Below are 5,556 nucleotides of genomic sequence, written 5' to 3' on the forward strand. Positions count from 1 at the left end.
GTGCACTTATTCATTTTAACAGATACAATATGGGGCAAAAACAAAATGTGCCACAATGCATTGTAGGGTGCAGAGTGAAATGTCATTTGTGTCTGTTTAGGTGCTGCCTATTCTTTGTAACCAGGTTTGAATGATCCAAAACAGTATAAAAATGAGTACAGGTATGGGATCCCTTATCCAGAAACCTGTTATCCAAAAAGCTCAGAATTACGGAAATCCCGTCTCCCATAGACTCCATTTTAATCAAATAAATCAGAATTTTTAAACTGATTTCCTTTTTCTCTGTAATAATAAAACAGTACCTTGTAATTAATCCCAACCAAGATATAAATTTATTGGATGCAAAACAATCCTATTGGGTTTAATTAATGTTTTATTGATTTTTTAGTAGCCTTAAGGTATGGAGATCCAAATTATGGAAAGACCCCTTATCCGGAATACCCTTGGTCCCGAGCATTCTGGATAATGCGTCCTATACCTGTATACTGTTAAAATAATAATCAACTAAAAAATAAACATTTTAGGCAAAATAATAGTTTTAGGAATAGATGAAAAAGAAAAATCAAGGCAAAATTAGAGGATTTGCTCCTTTAAATTTTCCGAAAGAGCTTACAATCTAATCTGGGAAAGGTAAGATAATTGATAAGATCATTTTGATGTTACTTACCAGTCGTCGATGTCCGGAAATCTTCGAATGTATTGATGTTCTGCAGGGAAACACATTGCCATTAAACACTGAGCTAACAGAGGGAACCAGTCACATAGAAGAAACCAGCACAGAGGCCTTTGCCAAGGACAGTGGCCATGTTTCCACTTTTCCCAATAAATTTTGGGTTAAATGAAACCATAGGCTGCTCTGTCATATACTGGTGCCATGTACTGCAGTATTCAGTTAAAGGAGAATTAATCCCCATATTATTGGAGGGATGTGATTTGCGAGATACTACCAGTGACTGTAATCGATAAATAGTGTATAACCTCTCCTTTAATATAGTTGTCCCATCAGCAGTAATAGCATTGTTCTGGTCCCCCTCCCCAAAGTAAAAGAGTCATGGGCCTCACCCCCATCCCATGGTCCCCTGGTAATTACACTACCGTGCCCCTTATTGTATACACCAAGTCATCTCACTGTTTGCCAGAGAATTAGCAGCCCTGAAACTGGACAGGGCTTACTAAAAAGTGGGTTGGCTCTACACAGATAAAGGAAAGCATAAGTTTAGCAGAAGAAAAGTTCTGAATATTTACAAGGGAATGTTGGGTGTGACACCTTTATATTTCTGGAGCCAAAAATGCAAAGTTACTGATCTTAAGCGCAATACTTACCATAGTAGCCATAAATGGCCTCATCGAAGGTCTGTTGATGAATGTAGTCCTCCAGGACTGCGAAAAGCACCTGTAGGTAAAAGAACGTTAGGCACTTAATTCTCAATGGATCTATATGCTGCCAGGGAAGAGGCTAAGTATATGCTGCCAGGGAAGAGGCTAAGTATATGCTGCTAGGGAAGAGGCTAAGTATATGCTGCTAGGGAAGAGGCTAAGTATATGCTGCTAGGGAAGAGGACAGTGTATATAGTATGAAGTAATACAAAATAGTCTCAAAGAAAGGGTTTTTCTGTGGCACTTCTGTGGACTGTGGGATGGGTTGTGTATAATATGGCAAGATGGTATAAGCTGTAACATAAATAGTAAGGATAGTAAGTATAGGAGGACTTACTATATATATATATATATATATATATATATATATATATAAATGATGCAAGGTGTCAAATCGTGTATAATGAGACCAAGCACTCAAGGAGAATGAATGAGAGAGAAAGAGCACTTTAATGAGTGCAGAGTTCCATTTTCCCTTTACTTAAAATGAGAGAATAAAGTGATTCCTTACCTTTACCTCTGGCATTCTGCTGCCTCAAAGTACAGCCACCTAAAGGCAAGTGATACAAAGGGGCATTATATCAGTATTAAATAGTATTCTGGGCAGACTTGCTACATAACAAATGGTTAAAGATCAGTAACATTACCTCTAAAAGATGTGTGCCAGAAGGTGCCGTTGGAACCAGAAGTGCCAGATGTTAAACTCTTCTGGTTCGTATAGTGAGGGGTTCCTCACACTTGAGGACCGGCACAAGGCCGGGGCACCCAAGGGAGACCCTCAGTCGAAAGTGGCTTTCCCCAAGCTCAGACCAGAATAGAATTGATCGAACTAAAGGGGAGGCCAAAAAATCGCTCGGAAATAGCAATCAAAGTCGCACAAACCGCAGGTACAGAAGCTCAGCAGTATAGCAATCTGGATAGAGAGACCATAGAATATAATATAAGAGCAAATAAACTTCAGACAGAATGCATTTAGTAAACTAGAAAGGGAAATTTGAGAACAAACTTCATGTTGGGTTGAAAAATGTGACGTCTGTTGTTGGCTCCGTCCACTTTTTCTAACCTTGGACCACAGTTATATAGTAAAAACCACTGTGCAAAGTTTGGTGACCCTGGTTTTAATAGTGTCTGAATGGCAGCAATTTAAATTTCCCCACTGAAAGTCGAGTGACATCTGATTGGCGGTTGGTGGCTCCACCCCCTTTTTCTAACCTGGAACTGCAGTTACCCAGTTACTAACTCTGCAAAGTTTAGGGACCCTAGGATTAATAGTTAAAGAACAGCAGCAGTTTAAATTTAAACCAATAAAAGTCAATAGGTAAATTGTGATTGGTGGTTGGTGGCCCCGCCCACTTTTTCTAACCTTGAGTCGAAGTCGCCCAGTGACAAACAGTGGGCACCCTGGCATAAAAACTGTAAGAAAGACAGCATTTTAAATTTAAACCAATAAAATTCAATGGATGAAATCTGATTGGCTGTTAGTGGCCCAACCCACTTTTCCTATTTTTGAACTGCAAAGTTTGGGGACTTTAGTATTAATATGTAAAGAATGGCAGCAGTTAAAATTTCCCCCTGAAAACAATGAAAGAAATGTCATTGGCTTTTGGTGGCCCCTCCCACTTTTTCTAACCTTGAGTACGAAATCACCTAGTGACTGTCTGTGCAAAGTTTGGGAACCCTGGCATCAAACCAATAAAATTCAATAGGTGAATCTGATTGGCTGTTGGTGGCTCCGCCCACTTTTCAAAACTAAAACTGCAGTCTCCTAGTGACCAACTGTGAAAAGTTTGGGGACCCTGGGGTTAATACTGTGAGAATGGCAGCAGGTTGAATTTCCCCATTGAAAGTCAATAGGTAAAATCTGATTGGCTGCTAGTGGCTCCGCCGAGTTTTTAAAAAAAAGTTTGGGAACCCTGCCATCAAACCAATTAAAATCAATAGGTGAAATCTAGTGACTATGAAAAGTTTGGGGACCCTGGGGTTATTACTGTGAGAATGGCAGCAGGTTGAATTTCCACCAAGTAAAATCTAATTGGCTGTTCACAGCTCCGCCCACTTTTGTGCATCCAACAATCATCATATTTTCATTCAGGCTGACCCCATGACTCTGTGATTCAAGTTTGGGGAGTGTAGCTGTAAGCTGTAAGTGTGGCAGCAGTTTCAATTTCCCCATTAAAGTCAATGGGTGAAATTTGATTGGCAGTTGTTGGCCCCTCCCACTTTGGGGTCATCCAACAAATGTTGCTGTTTCATTGGGGGTAACCTCATAATTATGTTATTCAAGTTTTGGGGGGTGTAGCTTCAAAGCTGTAAGAGTGGCAGCAGTTTGGGGGAAGGAATCTGCTAAATAAGTATTATGGGGCCCCATCATTACTGATGCCCCGCCCTCAGGGTTGCCCCGCCCCCCAGCCAACCACTTTGGGTTCCCTAAGGAAACTACCCCCCCTAGTTTAGAAACCCCTGCGTTGGATTTAACCCCAACTCCAAAACATAGAAGTAGTAAAGCACGCAGTGTTTCCATAGTAACAATGTGACAGTGACAGTTGGAGAGAGGCATAAAGGGGAAATCATTTCTGCTCCTGGATTTATGAACATAGGCGCTAAATTGGATATTCATGGAATAATAACTGAATATTCTAACACTGTGTATTTACCAAGGCTAAATAGTGCAATTCTGCTGGAAATAATAGCCTTTAGCCTACTGCCATTGCTTTGCCTTAGTACCACTTAGTACATCAAAGCAGGGCAGCCATTTGAGGGTACAAGGTGCTAAAATCATCATTTCTAGAACAAAATAAATACTGCCCAGTACAGCACATGGCAACCCAAATGATTATATCAATAATTATACTTTATGGGGGAGTGTGTTTTGCTGCTATCCCCCCCAACTGTCACTATTGGTTGTGTCCCTCAGCCAGAGCCAGCATTAAGGCCATCTCCAAAGCCCATTTTAGACAAATTCTGCCCAAATGAACTAAAATCCAATCCCCACTAGTCTCAGGGGCACAGCACTATCAAAATTTCCACTCTTTTTGGAATAAAATAAAGTTTTTTTGCCAAATAATCTCTCAGAAGGGAAGATCACTTACCTCTCACTACAATGCCAACCAACTGAATAACTGTCACAGCGCTGATGTCACACAGTGTAAGGCAGGAGCCACTCTTAAAGGGGAAATGTACCCTGTTAATGAGTGAGGTTTATATGCCATTAGTTTGCCCTTATATGAGCAGTACCTACACAGATCATTGTGTACATAGAACATTGCTTTACTGTTCTGTTGGAATGATCCATTAATTCATCAGCCATGGGTTATCTACCTGCTGCTGCTAAATCAGATGTAACCGGGGCTCCTTAGCAGGTAGGGTGCCCCTTCCTTGGCCTGAATAGTGGGCAGAGATGGGGGTTATACCCACCCTCAGGGGTAGGAAGGGGTTTGGCCTCAGCTGGTGAAATGTTATATACAAGTTATGTAATGGGGGGGCAGTTTCCTACTAGTAAGGGTGCCGGTGGGTGTAGGAACAGCGCAGCTCAGTCATTATTCTGGCAATGGCCAGGCTGCTTCATTGTTGGTCATTAAACTACTCAGTAAATATAAACTATTGCATCTTGGGAAACAGGAAGTGTTTCTGCATCCAGAGAGATGTGTCAGTAACATAATATGTCACTTATTTTATAGAACTCCCATAACACTTATGTCAGGGAACCTCCTATACACACTGCCACAGATCTTTACCCACTAATTATATTGACTATATTATACTGTATATATATATACATTTGTGGCTGTTTGTCAGTTTTGCTATATGAATAAAAACAAATTCCCCATGTGGATCTATGATTGCCCAAGGGGCACCACCTTTGTTAGTTGTATTACTGTATATTTATGTAGCCCAGTGCTGTCCAACTTATTAAATGTAGTGGGCTAATATATATATATGTATATGTATATATATATATATAATATGTCACACAGCATGTTGGTGGGCCGTATTCAGTTAAAATGATCATTTCATATAGTGAAGTCTATGAAGCCCCTGAGCATACTGGGGGCAATAAGAATCATTTGGTCACATCTGACCCATGGGCCTCCAGTTGCACAGCCCTGACATAGACAGCACATATATTCTGTTAACCCTTCCACCTCAGAACAATACTGCTATAGACAATGGTGCATAAGA

At 40.6% G+C, this 5,556-nt stretch overlaps 1 long non-coding RNA gene across 1 annotated transcript; it reads right to left on the reverse strand.

Annotated features, from left to right (window-relative positions):
• Positions 1–666: 666 nt before the first annotated feature.
• On the reverse strand, positions 667–4,977 carry LOC116408663. Its single transcript, XR_004221130.1, has 5 exons — positions 4,467–4,977; positions 2,025–2,290; positions 1,889–1,927; positions 1,324–1,393; positions 667–707 (listed from the first exon to the last, which is right to left on the reverse strand). It is a non-coding gene; the product is annotated as an uncharacterized LOC116408663 (long non-coding RNA).
• Between the last annotated feature and the right edge of the window lie 579 nt (positions 4,978–5,556).

The sequence above is a fragment of the Xenopus tropicalis genome, chromosome 2 (assembly GCF_000004195.4).
Source record: "Xenopus tropicalis strain Nigerian chromosome 2, UCB_Xtro_10.0, whole genome shotgun sequence".
NCBI classification, from domain to species: Eukaryota; Metazoa; Chordata; class Amphibia; order Anura; family Pipidae; genus Xenopus; species Xenopus tropicalis.